The sequence below is a fragment of the Herpailurus yagouaroundi genome, unplaced genomic scaffold (assembly GCF_014898765.1).
Source record: "Herpailurus yagouaroundi ecotype Mexico unplaced genomic scaffold, PumYag 28, whole genome shotgun sequence".
NCBI classification, from domain to species: Eukaryota; Metazoa; Chordata; class Mammalia; order Carnivora; family Felidae; genus Herpailurus; species Herpailurus yagouaroundi.
This window is the reverse complement of record NW_024412376.1, coordinates 75,725,087-75,738,268: the sequence shown is the minus strand read 5'-3', so window position 1 is coordinate 75,738,268 and position 13,182 is coordinate 75,725,087. Positions and strand designations below refer to the sequence as shown.

General features: G+C 36.1%; 1 long non-coding RNA gene across 2 annotated transcripts in view; it reads right to left on the bottom strand.

Annotated features, from left to right (window-relative positions):
- LOC121031030 (uncharacterized) overlaps positions 1–13,182 on the bottom strand; it is a 66,654-nt gene that overhangs the window by 43,587 nt on the left and 9,885 nt on the right. For both annotated transcript variants that reach the window (XR_005790518.1, XR_005790517.1), the window contains one exon: positions 10,901–11,004. This is a non-coding gene — a long non-coding RNA (uncharacterized LOC121031030). The remainder of the gene's footprint in view (positions 1–10,900; positions 11,005–13,182) is intronic.

Below are 13,182 nucleotides of genomic sequence, written 5' to 3'. Positions count from 1 at the left end.
TTTTCTTCTCCTTTCTAAATGGGTTTTAAAACTGAATATGGAGAAGAAACTGAAAAGTGAAAATTTTAGCCCAGGATAGATAAGGAGTTATGAGGCCAGATATATTACTAGGGTGGTAAAAGAATTTTCAGCCATCATCTCAAAGCTACTGTTCAGTAGCCTTTGAAAAGTCATGGCAAATAGGAGAGATACCACAAGACCACAAGTGACTAACTTTCATGTTTATTTTTGAAGAGGAGAGTAGGGTGGGTTCTGGAAATTACAGGCAACTTGATTCATGTTTGCAGAATTGACAACAGATTGTTAAAAGGCTTGTTTTTGAGCATTCAGAAATGAATATTATGGTCATTAGCAGCCAACAAATATCAACTAAGGAGAAGCTTTAATAAACCAGAATTGCCTGTTTTTTTATGAGGTTACTAGGCAGATCAATCAAAGGACTGCTTGAAAATCAAATAGCAGCTAGCTATTGTTATTTGTCTTGCCTTGATGGAGTAATATGGGTTGCTTCCTCTCAAGAATGTCTAGTAATGGCTTTAAATAACATGAGAAAGTGTCTGCTAGGGTGCCTCTACCCTATTTAGCGTTTTGTAAATGACTAGATAAATACAGACTTCTCAACTCTACAGAGGACATGAAAATAGACAGGGTGTCTTATGTTGGTGCTTCTCAAACTTTTCCTAATGGAAGGGGAAAGTGAACGTACATCTGAGAAACCAGAGCAACTATTCTAAGTGGCTGCCAAAAGAGACATTTCTCTCAATTATTTTGTCTTAATTGAAAACCATGTGATTTTCCACTCTATCTCATAATTTTTAAAAATATAGAGCAATTCTCTGTCTAATCAATTTCTTTTCTTTTTTTTCTTTTTTTTTTGGGGGGGGGGTAAAAACTGGCATCTCTGTGTCTTTGAATATCTTGGTACATATTCTCCAAGGTGCTCTGCTTATCTTCATCCACGTCAATTATAGAAACCTCAAATAGAATAGGGTAAAAAACAGAGAACTGTGGCTCTCTATTAGAGATTTTTTTTCATGCTGAATAAAGCTATCAATGAACACATTTATATGATAGGTGAAGACACCAAATCTTGAAAAGGATCTTAGATGACTTTTTAGCAGAATTAAATCTAACAGGGACAATATTAAATTTTGCATTTAAATTGGCACAAATATGAATGTTCAAGTGATAAAAAAATCTATGACTTAAGATTTTAAATTTAGATTTAGAATGATTACAATCATTCTATGAACCAACAGAGTTATTTAATTGCTAAATATGGTAGCATTAAGTTACTTTAATATAAGTAGTAGGTAGATCAAGAAAGGTAACAGTCCCTCTATACTCTACATTAATAAACCATTTCTACAGGAGCAAATTTAATTTTTGGTGCCATAACAGGGACCTTGATAAACTATGGAGTATCCACAGGAAGGCAAAACCAAGATCACCAAGCATCTAGAAACTTTATCATGCAAGAATGTGTTAAGAACTGGGGTGCCTGGGTGGCTCAGTTGAGTGTGCAACTCTTGGTTTTGGCTCAGGTCATGATCTCAAGGTTTGTGGGATTGAGCCCTACATTGGGCTCTGTGCTGGCAGCATGAAGCCTGCTTCGGATTTTCTCTCCCCCTCCCGCCGCCCCTCTCCCCACCTTCTCTCAAAATAAATAAATAAACTTAAAAAAAGAAAGGGTTAAGAACCTAGAAGGACACTGTAGACTATAAGTCCTCTGGTCAAACACTTGGACTGTAGCAGAGAGACAGAAAAATTAATAAAAGTATATTCTTGGTTTTAGTTGAAAGAGAATGCTAGTATTTGTCTTGATGAGTAGCCACTTTTTGTTTAATTTCTAATAAAATTGATTTTGTATATAAACACCTGACTCTTGATTTGTTTAAGTAGTGAAACAAATTAGGCTATATTCCCAGTGCATATTTTGGTGTTGTTTTCCTTTATGCAGTTAATTTCAACTAAGTGGTTGGATGAGAGTTACTGTAATTTTTTCTCTTTGGTGTAGAATATAATATTGATGATTTCTATCTTAATTATTCAGGGAAAAAAACCCTCAATGTTTATGTATTATTTTGGTACAATTTGCAAGCACAATCAAGTCCTTAGAGAAAAGCAGAAACTTTCCTATCATTGCCATTATTTTAATACATTGTTTATTAAGGGTGTTGTTTTTGTCTTATGGAATTTCCCAAGTGTTTAACATTAAGACAGTAGTAAATGCTTAGAGTAATTGCATTGATATTCACTGACACTGAATTCCTTATTATACTTTCTGTGATCCCTAGGAGTAATGAAAAAAGGTAAAAGTACAGAAGAATTGTAAGAGAAAATATCTCAGAAGGCAAGAGAGCAGGTCTGAAGGATAATGGCTGCCCCTGGAACCCTAGTATCGCCATGCATCCCTCCAAAAATCATCACCCCAAAACTATTAGTTTGACAAAAAAGAAATGCAAATAAAACCACATATGACCCATATTTTTAGCATTAGGAGAGAACAGCATAAAATACGAATTGCCTGTGAAAGAAATAAACATCAAATTCCAATGAATGCCCTGCCATTGCTGGAAACTGGTAAGTATAGAGAACAGGAGAAGGAAGTCTTAAGGGACTGCAAGAAAGAAGAGAGCTGAGTGTATATGTGAAGGAAAAACACAAAACCACCAGAAAATGAAAAGCAAACATCAAGTGCAAATACATGGACCTCACATCTGAGACTTGGTAGTTCCTAGCATAAGCTACAGGGAAGAGGCATGCAAATGAGTGGGACCAGAGTTAGAAGCCTTGGAAAAGCATTACTTTTAGGGGAGAAGGAGTTAGAGAAAAGTAGTACTTGTCAAAGGCATGGTAATAAAGAAAAGAAAGAAGCAAAAGGGGGGAAATTAAAGCAAATGCACTGATATTGATCATTTAACACATTTAATTGTAGAGCAAAGACTTAAACAAGAGTGGGTACATGAGTGGAAGAATTGTATGTGAACAGTGTACAAACTGACAGAGTAGAAAGAATGCAACTAAAAAATGAGAGGAGAGGAAATAGAGAAATAGGAGAGCAGAAGATTAATTGTCTGCTATATAAGTAAAATGTTGGAGTCAAAGACTACTATTTAAAAATTATAGACCAGGGGTGCCTGGGTGGCTCAGTAGGTTCAGTGTCCAACTCTTGATTTCAGTTCAGGTCATGATCCCAGGGTTGTGAGATTCAGTCCCATGTCAGGCTCTGTGCTGAGCATGGAGCCTGCTTAAGGTTCGTGTTCTCTCTCTCTCTCTCTCTCTCCACCCCTCTCCCCCACTCGCGTGCTCTCTAAAATAAAAAAATAAATAAAATTATAGACAAGATAGCAAAATGTTAAGTAGGAAAGAAGAGAATTAAAGACCCCACTATAAAAGACCCTTTAAAACAAGAAAAAATGCATGCCTTCCTAAAAGCCCAGAGAATTTAAAAAAAGGGGGGAGGGGCAAGCAAAACACCAAACAGAGAAAGATTAAAACTATTTGTTTCTAAAAACAAAGCAAAATATCCTCAGGGTTTCCAAGCAAAAAGGTCAACTTAGTTTTAAGGTTAGAAAAATTAGGTAGCATCAGACTTCTAAAAAACAACATACTAAACAATATACAGCAGAGCTGCTTTTTGAGGAAACTCAGGGGAAACAAAATGCAAGCCAGGAATTTTCTATACTTAACTTTAAGTCTATAGAAGATAGAAAGCTATTTCCCCCTTTTCCTAAGAGGTTTAAACTTAGTGTTTTAAAACATATTTTGCACATAATTTTGTTAGGGAGGAACTTGGAAAGAGCTTAGCTGAGTTGTTAATTTCTTTTCTTCTTTTATTTTAAAATAATAGTCTGCCTCTTTTTCACTTTTTTAAATGTTTATTTATTTTAAAGAGAGAGAGACAGAGCCCAGGTTGGGGAGGGAGAGAGAGAGAGAGGGAGACACAGAAACCAAAGCAGGCTCCAGGATCTGAGCTGTCAGTACAGAGCCCAACTAGGGGCTTGAGCTCATGAACCATGAGATCATGACCTGAGTTGAAGTCAGACACTTAACTGACTGAGCCACGCAGGTGCCCCTAGGTTGTTCATTTTTGATGCTATGGTATCAGCTGAGATGGCTTGGGGGACTCTGTACTTGAAACTGTACTCAGTTTCAGGGACTCTGTACTTGGTCTCTGTAGCTGAGTTGTCAGAAATCCTATATGGTGGTTCAGGGATTCAAGCAACCAAATCAGAAACTGACAGTCCTCCTACAAGATATACCCACAATAACATATTCTGTTGATGTAAGTAGGTATACAGCCAAATCCATAATCAAAGGGGAAGGTAAATAGAACCCAACTGTCAATAGAGTGTGTAAGAAATGTATGGCCATCATCTTCGATCCAGCAAGTAGAATTTCCCACTTAGATATTAAAACAACAACAACAACAACAAACAACTCTTGATGAAAGCTAAAATATGAGCAGAAATTTCAGAATTTCTGAGAAATAGTGATAATTTAAAATTCTATATATAGAAATCAAGTACTTAAAAAAGCAGTGAGCAGAATACTCATAAGTGGCAAATACACACGTCAATAAAAATAGAAGTGATTAAAGTAAGCAAAACAGATAGTTTAAAAAGGAGAATATTTCAGATCATATCATTTATGAATAGTAATGCAAAAAATCCAAAATCAAATTTTAGTGAACTGACTTCAACACCACATTAAGGAAACATCATGACTAAGAAGGGTTTATAAAGAAATGCAGGGTTCATTCAATATTATGAAGTCTATTAATATAAAGTTCTATATTAATAGTTCCGAAAAAGCCTTTGACAAAATTCAACACTATTCCTAAATAAAGACTCTCAAAAAAAAAAAAAAGGTGAATACTTCCTTTACATATAATGTTCATATATCATAGATTGTTGATTGATAAATGTCATATATTTTGATATGATTAAGGTTAACATATATACACATATATTAATGTATATACCCTCACATATATGTGTGTATGTGCCCATATGTGTACACACACACACACACACACACACACACACACACACACACACACACAAAGGTAACATTTTACCTAATGTGAAAACACAAAGACATACCACCAAGGACAGGAACAAGGCAAGAATACCTACTGTCTCCACTATTATTTAACATCGTACTAGAGGTATTAACCAACTCAATTAGATAAGAGAAAACAAAATTGGAACAACAACAACAAAAAAGGAAGTAAAATTATCTCTACTTGCAGATGATGCTATAGCAATGCCTGAAAACCTAAAGAATTAGTGACAAAAACTCAAAAATCAGCAAGGTGGCAGCATATAAAATCAACACACCAAAATTAAAAACTTTTGTATATACAAATAATAACCTTGGAAAAGAAAACCTTGTTTACAATAGCCAAGACAAATCTAAAATATTTAGGAATAAATAAAATGTGAAGTATTTAAAATTTACTTAAGGAAAAATCAAACCTGGAAGATATAAAAATAAATTTGAACAAAAAGACAGGCATTCCTTATTCCTGAGTAGGATGTTTCAACACCATCAAGATATAAGTTATCTCCAAGTTAATTTATAAATTTAATATCCCAATAAAAATACCAACAAACTGTTTTTCTGGAGGTAGACACTACTTAGAAAAAAAGGGAGGTAATAAAACATACACACATATATTTGCTTATTCTTTCAAAGGAACACAGGTAACAAAAAGCATTGAAACAGATTGCCTACTAAGGATGTGCGTGGAGAATTGGGGGGTGAGGTGGGGGTGGTTTAGTGTGGAAAGAATAGGGGAAAGAGTACACTTTTGTGAGTATACTTTTCGAAAATGCTTTCCTTTTGGAAGCTTATTAATGTTCCATATATTCAAAAATTACAATTGAAACCACAAGTATGGGAAAATAAGAACATAAATTAAATGCAAACAAAAACAAAATATTCAAACTGTATTTCCGATTCGTAATCTGTCTACATTGAAGGGGGGGAGAAATAGTTCAAATATGTTTTTCATTTTTGTTTTAAATTAAATTTTTAATTTTAAGATAATTGTAGACTAACATGTAGTGGGGAGAGGCTAGGATGCTTCATTACAGAGTGGCAAGGATCAAAGTCTAAGCTCCTCACCTGGCTTTTGCTTCAGTGAAGATGGGGCCCCAGTTTTGTCTTCAGTATCTGACTGGAGTAGACTGGTTATTGTCCAAAAGTTTCCTGTCTTGCTAAGCTGCGCTTTCCTAACTCTTTGGCTAGAGAAAGCAGCCTTTTGTTGTTTTTGTCTATGCTTGTTGGCATTTCTGGATCGCCAGCATCATCAGCTCCAAGTGTGGCATACAGAAGCCAAAAGGAAAAGCCAGGGAACTCATCACCATGTTGTCCCTTGGGTCTTAAGTGCCTGGCTAGTCTGCCTTCTCTCCATGTTTCAGAGTCTTCTGTTTAAGTATAAAGTCCACATTATTAGTTGTAATGAACAGAATAAAGAAAAGTATATATTCTGTCTTACTAAAAATGGAAGTTTTTCCCAAGTGACTTTCGAATATAGTCCTTTTACTCCATAATCTTGGTCCAGGGGGGAAAAAAGACCCACAAACGAATCTTGAAGCCTTTCTTTTTTCTGGTATAAGCATAACAATTCTAAAATGATTTCCTATGCATTGTAGGAATAAAGGATGAGTGAATGGGTTGATATTCTTGGAAAACAAGATTTATACTGTGCAGGAAGATGCAAATAGGGGGGAAAGAAAGGCAAGGAAAAACTTGGTCGGGTGGATTGAAATTTGGAATTGAAGGTATGAACTGATTATTTCATCTATCTATCCATCCATCCATGCATCCATCTACATATGTTTGCCTCTTTTTGCTCTTTGCCTTTTGAACCAGCTATAAGCAATTATATTCTAATAGTAATCAGCACACTTAGTACCCAAATCTTGCCTACTAAATACCATTCCCCATTAAAAGGAACATTCCTTGTAGAAACACCTGATTTCAAGACTGTGGTAGGGAAGGTAAGAGTTGAAACAGAAGCATCTTGAGTCAGAATATAAAAAAGTGCTAAAAAAAAAAAAAATGATGGGGTAATGTGAAAAAACCCCTTGAAACCACTTTGAAGCTACTTCTCCTGGCTAAATCTGAGACAATCTGAACACAAAAATAAGCAAAGACAGTAATGAATTATAACCCACTTAGTAAAATAGAGATCCATGAGTCAATCCATGGATAGTATATAGCAGACAGGTAGGTAGTTAGGTAAGAATATAGATAGATAGATAGATAGATAGATAGACAGACAGACAAAGAAGAGCTGCTCCTTATATCAGAAAATTGATAAATCAGGAGTTGGAAAATCACCATTTTGTAATTATCATACTGAAGATTGGTTTGAGCAAGAATCACCAATGAATGACAAATCGGGGGGGGGGGGCGGGAATTTGAGGAGGATCAGGATATTTGCATGATTTTCCAAATGTCTCCCCACAGACTGCTCATTATTGCAATGGGAAAAAATAATAACTATACAGTGGATAAGCAGAACAAACCATTGGGAAAAGAAAATTAACATCACTAGTAAGGGGACAACAGACATAACCTGCCGTGATATATGATTTCCTGAGAAGGACACAGTATCAGTTACACAGTATTCTGGCTGGGGATGCAATAAACTGAATCTTATGAGAAAGACTAGCCCACATTGAGGAACACTTGAAAAAAACTGACCTGTATTTTTTGAAAGTACTTCTGTCATTAAGATAAAGAAAGACTGACAAATTGCTCCAGATTAATGGAGACTAAAGACTAAATAACAACTAAATAAAATGTGTTATCCTGGACTGGATCCTGGACTCTTTGAAGATAAAAAAAAGTATAAAGGACATAACTGGCAAAATTGGGATAAGGATGATTGATTATGTAAAAGTATTATATCCATGGTAAGTATTTTGAATTTAATAACTGTACTGAAGTTATGTAAGGGAATAAAGTCAATATTCGTGTTTTTAAGAATTGTGCATGTAATACTGAGGAGTAAAGGGTCATGATGTACCACGATAATGCAACATATGCTTCAATACATATTTGGAAAGAGCAAGAGGTTGACAGCGCAAATGTGGCAAAATGTTAACAGTGGGTGAATCTGGATAAAGGATATTTTGAAGTTCACTTGTAACTTTCTATGAGTTTGAAATTGTTTCAAAGTATGAAAAACAAACAACAATGCGGGATAGTAGATCAAAGATTAGAATGAAGGTAGGAAATGAAAACCCTATCCCCTAGATAGACATTTGGAATGAAACTATTTTTGTTTGGGTTGGCAGAGTTTATGATCATAATCATTTTTCACATATTCAACTCATACTGGAAGAAACAACAGAACTTCAATGAATGTAAGTGGTTAAATCAGGTTCCTTAGCTTGTTAGGGAAGGCTAACATTTAATCAGCAGTGAAAACTGAAAAACTGAAAATTGATTATGATATTAATGCAATTAAGGTGCATTTTTTTTTTTTTAAGTTTACTCTGAGAGAGAGAGAGCACGTGAGCAGGGGAGTGGAAGAGAAGGAGGGAGAGAGAAAATCCCTGGAAAGCTCTGTGCTGTCAGCGCAGAGCCAGACTTGGGGCTCAAACTCATGAACATTAGATCATGACCTGAGCCGAAATCAAGAGTCAGATGCTTAACCAACTGAACCATCCAGGCGCCCCAAGGTGCATCTTTAGATAGAATTCAATGGTGCATATGTATTATTAGAATACGACCACTTTAGGCAGGCATTTTTGGTATTTGTTTAAACATGATCTATGCCATATGTTCCAACACACTATATCTATAGCCAATGCCCAAACACAGCAGCTGATTCTTTTTCTTGTGGACAAATGGAGTGTTTCCTTGGCCCAGGAAAATACTTACAAACTCAACATTCATTGAATTCTCCATCCTCAGGACTCCTTCCTCCACCTCCTCACACACTCCTGCCAATCCTGATATCCTTTTACCCTTAGCAGAATCTTATTTCACTTTAGCAATTTGCACATTTGTAAAATTGGACACCTGGGGTTTTAAATTTCAAAGCATAGCTCAATGGGTGTGTCCCAGCTTCTTGGCTTCTTTGAATATGCGTGTGCATCTAGTGCGTATGTGCATGCATGGCAGTCAGCTCCTTGATAAACTGGCCGTCTTGTACTCTCTTGGAATTCAGAGTTCTTCATTTATGACTACAAATTTATTGATTGTGGCCATGTTTCAGAGGTCAAACTCTCAGAAGTAAGTGACCATGTCTGTAATTTGCCAGGTGTCACATATGATTATTTTATAGGTGATATCATGACCAAGGAAATTCCTTTGGAGAATAGTTTTATGGCTCTGATATATACTTATACTGAAACAAGAATGAGCTAAATTATTAGCTCTTTGCTTGATGGCAGAAAACAAAGTCTTACAAAGGATAATCAAAGATTAAAATAGAGATGCACATGTAAAATTGGGGAGTAAAGAGGAATGGTGTAGGATGATGTATGCAACCTATACTTCAATATGTATTTGGGAAGAGCAAGAGATTGATAATGCAAATGTGGCAAAATGTTAAGAAAACTGGTGAATCTGGAAAAAGGATATTTTGGAGTTATTTCCCCACTAAGAGAGAATCAAGACCTCCTTATAGTCTCATAAGAGGCCATTTATTATTTCAATTTGAATTAATGTTTTTCTTGCTGCGATTGAACGTCTATTTGCCCATATATTTTGGTTGATTATTTTTTTGTGAATAGCTTATTTTTTGACTTTTCACATTTTTTCTTTTGGGTTGGTCTTTACCTTTTTAATTTGTAAGAATATTTAAATATTAAGGATATTAACTGTACATCTGCCATACACATTGCAAATATTCTTCCCTTGGTTTTCATATACTGTTTAGCATTGTGGTGTTTTGCATAGAGAGATTTCACATTGCTGTATAGCTAAATCAGTTCATATTCACACTTATAATTTCTGGCCTTACTACTGTCCTCAAATCGCATATTTATTCTCCAAATGTTCTCCTGCACTTTTTTATAGCTGTATTTACTGTGAAACTTCTAATTTATATGCAGTTTTAATCTATGGATGATGGGAAGTAGAGAGCAAATATAATCCAAAATCTTGGTGAATTAAATATTTGGTGAATTAACTTAGTTTTATAAATTAAAAAAAAATTGTTGGAACGTTACAATAGAAGGATCAGACTATGTTTAAAATATATTTATACTGAAAAATTTAAAAAAATATATAATCAGAAAACAAAAAATATTCCCTGCCTCTAGTTAGCTCTAATCTACATTGTGGGACAAGGGTATGGTCATCTAGGTAAAAGACATTCTATGCACTCTAAACATTACTGGGGGCAATGTTTTCTCCCTAGAGCAGGAGTCTCAACCTTGATTATACATTGGAATCACCTGCATTTTAAAATGCTGATGCCAGATCCCAGAGATTCTGATTTCACTGGCCTGAGCCTACCTATCTGGGATTTTAAAATCTCCCCAGGTGGTTATATAATGCACAGCTGAGGTTGAGACCACTGCATTAGAGCTTCTTCCTGATGTCTAACTGATATTATTTGCCAAAAGCTTAGCTATGATTGAAGTAAAGTTGTGTGTCTAAATTTTAGTACTAACCCCCCCCCCCATCTCTGAGCTATAATCTTAACTGAATACAGCCTGGAGAGACCACTAGGACGTTGGCATTGAGTTGGATATTTTTTTACTTTCTTCTGTGTACACTGTACAGACAATGAATTTAAGAGATCTGAAGAAGTGATGTGTCTAAAGAATTTTCTGAATAATTTCCAATGAGAAAGGAAATTTAGCTCAGCATTTACCTTAGAAGTATGTGAATTTACCTTAAAATTATAACTATACAAGCTTACCTTAGAAGTATAACTTTCTACTATGATTTCTTTGCAGATTCAAAACCAGGGACTTTCGTAAAAGCTTTGTAAAGCAAAATGTTGGCACTTCATGTTTCATTTTCCTTTTGGCATAAAGTAACAACATACCAATTATGGATTTTAGAGTGATTTTTTTTCTGTATTTGTCAAGAAATTTTTTTACAATGAATGCATATTACTTTTATTAGAAAAGATGTTATTTTTTAAACTAAAATTAACATTTACATCATATGATCAAAACTCTAAAAAGTATGCAGAAGGAAATGCATTTGTTATTAATTGTTGCCTCCAGAGGGCTGAGACTATGAGCAATTAACTTTTTCCCTCTTGCTGTGTTTTTATATTTTCCAAATTTTCTGCCATAATCATGTTACTTCTATAAAGGAAACATATTTATTTAAACATTAAAAATTCACCATGGGCTCATATAAATCACCCAAATATTCTCAATAAGTTTTATTTTATAAAACCAATACAACCATTTAAAGAGTATTCTGGGGGGGCCTGGGTGGCTCAGTCAGTTAAGCATCCGACTTTGACTCAGGTCATGATCTTGTGGTCCAGGAGTTGGGCCTTGCATCGGACTCTGTGGTGACAGTTCAGAGCCTGGAGCCTCCTTCAGATTCTGTGTCTCCCTCTCTCTCTGCCCTTCCCCTGCTTGTGCTCTGTCTCTCTCTCTCAAAAATAAACATTAAAAATACAGTATTCTGTTAAAAATGATTTTATTTTATATTTTTGATTTAAATTCTTCACAATTTAAATAATTGTTTCATTCTCAAGGGGAGAAATTTTGTTTTTCTATCTTGATATTTCCATGCAAGGAGGTATCACCAGAAGCTCTTTTGGCATTCTTTCTCCTGTTTTGTTTTTTTCCTCCCCTTCTTCAAGCCTCTTTTTGAAAGAGGAGTTGCTAATGTGAAAGTCAGGTGTCAACTGGATCCTAGTTGCAGTCAACAGACTCACAAACTTGAGCCTGCCCCCCACCTCCTGCACTGCCCGCCTCATGGATTGGTCAGAATTAGATGCCTTCCCTGATGTCTGGTCTCGTGTGACCAGGCTAGGAGGGTGACAGGATGACTTGTCTGCTCTGTGGGTGCCTGGGTGGTTGTCAAGGCTGTTTGCAGTCCTCTGTTTTCAGTCTCTTTGTCCATCTAGCTCTTCATCCCAATAGTTCCCAAGGCTAGAAGGGGGGGGGGGGGGGAAGCGTGAAGCCTTATTTTGGTCTGAGTCCAAACCATATTTGCGAATCCATCTTCACCAGGGCATCTTGTAGGCTGAAACTTACTGCGCCTCCAGTAATAAGGGTTGTCACTGTTATCTCTATGTAGGTATCTGCGGGTTGTGTTTATGGGCTATTGGAGCAAAATCTAGAAGGGGAGTAGACCATGGAGTAGAGGAGGAGTAAACTGTTGGTACCCCCGGCTTCTCATACATTCTCCTAGAAGCATTTCATGGATGACATCCAGCAAATGTTCATGGGGTGTCTACCATGTGTAAAACCCTTTGGAGTGGACAAAGTCCTCAAAGAGTTCACAATCTAAGTGTGCATAAGTGTCTTTGTGGGTGAGCATGCTTGTCTGTGTGTGTATGTTGTTCAAACCTGCACTCTATAATGCAGTGTAGTAAGTGGCAGAAGAAAAATTAGCAAAGAGCAGTAAGAATAGAGAGGAGGGGCATTTGACTCCTCCACTCCTTAGCTCATGCCAGACTTCCATTTTCAGTAGACAAGTGTTTGACAGCCTGTTATAGAAGTACATGACAACATGTCAAGAGATTTTGGTCTCAGTCTGTTCCACCACTAACTGGGATACCTTTTTTCTATGGGCCTCATTTTCCCTATTTTGGTAACAAAAGATGTTAGAGGTGGCTTTCCATTATTCCTTATAAAACGCTGTGATTGATTCCTTTCAGGGGATGAAAAATTAACTGTAATTTGCAATTCACTGCCAATCATAACACATATTATCTCTGAGTCAAAAGACATCTTAGAAGTCATCTGGTACAACACTCTTAATTCACAGAGAAGGAAGCCAGCACCTCCAGAAGGATAAGTGTTTTATCCAAGGTCAGAGCCATTATTGGTACCCAGGTTTCCTTACTTCAGTGCAGCCTGATGTTAGACTAGAAGAACAGAATTTGGTTAAGAGTTGCTGGACTAAATGCCCAGCAGAATTTGACCCAGTACAGTCAGCATAAAACAAATGTATGCAATCCAAGGGATTTCAGGTGAGATACATTCCCTTGAGCAATCAACTGGACAT